Raw genomic sequence first — 2,836 nt, forward strand, 5'->3', positions numbered from 1 at the left:
GGGGGGGGGGCGCAAAAACTCAAGACTCAGACTAGCTGGCTTTTCTTCTCCAGGTTCACTATTTTGCTTGTTTTGTCTTTGGGCAGGGACTGTGTCTGCTCACAAGACGCGAGATCTGCACGCACACATGCCATGCTGCAAATAACTCAGATATTTATAAGGCACCACCCTTGTATATGAAGCTAATTATCTACTGTTTTTCAGGCATGTTGGCTCAGAGCAAGCAGAAGATGCCTTCGTATCAGCACATTAGAGATTGTCATGTATAATAAAATTTTTCATATACTTTGATAAATTTTGAAGAGCTATGTATTATGAAGAAGGAGGCTAGGACATGACACCGGTCCTCTCCAGCAAGGCAAGCCTAAGGATTTCTCCAATCACCACCTCCTCCTTTCTGCAGGTTCTCTTCCCTGATTCAGTGCTTACAGCCACCCACTGAGACCCCAAAAAATTGTTTTTCAATTCAGAGCATGGCCTTGTATCAGCACAACTGATGCTGAGGAATTACAGAGGTCTCCTCGCAAGGAGAAGAAAAAGCATTTGGAAGGAAAGACTACCTGCACTGATAAGGTCCCTTAAATTACTACAGCCAATCACTGCCACAGGGCATCCCTCCTCATACACATTCCAGCAGGCAGAGCAGTCACTTCAGGCTTCCCAACAGTGGCAAGGACCGAGGAGCCAAAGCAGCCAGCCAGGCTGCACTTAACGAAGTTCAGATCGCCATCCCTGACCTCCAAACCTGTATTATGCCGAAACAACCGCACTGTGGGGTGCCAGAGCCATGATGCATGGGTAAGGAGATAGAACAGGAATGTAGCCTCCTTTGGTGTATTCATTATGATTAGTTTCGGAGTTACTGTTTTGTAGGTGTTTGGTTTTTTTAAATGTACAATGTCTTCACACCATCTTGAGAGTACCTGGTAAGCAGGAAAACCCAAAACATTTAAAAAGCCTTAGCACACAGCTCCATGACTTGGTTACTGTACAAACCCTGGAGACACGGTGCTCATCATTACACCAAGAGTACTTCACAAATACCCGTGCATTTATTCTCCTATTTGCCATAAGCAGGCATTACTACCATTTTACAAGCGGTAAGAGAAAGAGACAAATATGCTCTGCGTTACCTGGTGGTTTTAGGTGTCAGATGTGAAAAATCCAAGTTCTGATTTACAGTGAGACTCATTGGCACTTGATATTCTTACCGTAGCTCCTGGTGACTGCACCCATGACCAGCGCACGGCAGTGGCAGTCTACGCAAGGGAGGTTGCCAAAGGAAGCACTCAACTGCTCGGTGCCAAAACCATACTGCCAGCGCTGGCAGCGGGACAAGGCAAGCAGAAGCAGCGTGCAGAGGCAAAGAGGGGAACAGGCCTCTCTGGTGCATCTCATCAGCTCACCCCATCTCCTGGAGCCACCGCACTGATGTTGTAGCCCTGGGGACAGAGAGGAGCAGCCTTGGGACAGGGAAAGTGGTGAAGGCGCCGGCTCAGAAGGTGGGACTGCCCTTCCTAGGAAAGCTGACAAACAGATCTACATAGCTGTATAGGAAAACAAAGTTGTATTCTTGCTGCATGGCCAGCATCTGCTCAAGAGCCCAAGGTGCCTGAAAGGGGAAGATCTGTCTCCTTTCTCTACTGGTTCCCTTCAGCACTTCTGGGTCTCTTCCATAACCTCATCCAGCTTGCTAACCTAGAAGAAGACATCTGCTCAAAACATAGTTAAATGGGTAGTTTTCTGCAATGGAAAAAAATGAAACAGGACTTTCCCCTTTCAGGAGTCAAGAAACCTCAAATCAGTTCAAATGATCTCACAATGTCACTCTAGACATTGAGCTCAGAAGTGTCTCTAGTGATCACCCCTTCAGGGTGCAGGCAAGGCACTATGATCAAGCCATCACATTTGCTAGGGCAGTGTTTAACTGCCCGAAGTTTTTCCTGCAGTCCCGTGTCTCATCAGCCACAACCTTCCGACATCTGAAACAGGATACACATCTTAGTCACTTCATACCAGACCTCTGATTTATCCAGGGCAGTCCTGTGTGCTAGACGAGGTAGGAATTCTCCGGGAAGGTAAGCGCATCAATACCACTGGAAGAACTACAGCCACCACCCAGCTACCCCAAAGAAACTGTAGGAATTATGATTTCCCTCCCCCAGCAGATCTGGTTGAAATTGGACTCAAAAGTTAGCAGCAACACAAGAAACATGCAGAGTGACGTCACCCAGGCCTTGCTGCCACAAGAAAACAGGTTCAAAAGAGCTTGAAATCAACCAGTCAATGATGAAAATGCATTTATAATGATTACTTGCATTGCTCGAATCAAGTAACTCTGTATTGTCAGTTACATCATACATTAAGATACATGCAATCTTAGATTTTAATAAATTAAACGAAAATAGAACACAATTTATCATCAGTACATGTAGACTGGCAACCTCGACGCAAAAACAGAGCTGTGACATAGGCACACCCCTTCTTTTGCACAGAAGTGAACATCACTCCCCTGCAGTTTGGATATTGGCAGATTTTCAGTTCTGTGCTGACAGCAGAACGGAGCAACCTGGGCTCTCCCAGCTCCATTCTCTCTCTCCCTCTCCAGGGGCTCTGGAAGTCCCCTGCAGGAAGCAGACTCTCTTGCACACTCCCGTTCCTAGGATGATCTTCAGTCTCTTCCCCCAACCTCTTCCAGCCATGCGTTTGCTCACTTCACCCCATGCCCTTCCCTGGGAGACCTCAGCTGACATCAGACCGTGGCTCCTCACTCAGAGCTCCGAGTAATTCTGGCTCCCAGTCTTCCCCATCACTCCCAGTTAACCCCAGTTTGCTT

The sequence above is a fragment of the Phaethon lepturus genome, unplaced genomic scaffold (assembly GCF_000687285.1).
Source record: "Phaethon lepturus isolate BGI_N335 unplaced genomic scaffold, ASM68728v1 scaffold22581, whole genome shotgun sequence".
In the NCBI taxonomy this organism is placed as follows: Eukaryota; Metazoa; Chordata; class Aves; order Phaethontiformes; family Phaethontidae; genus Phaethon; species Phaethon lepturus.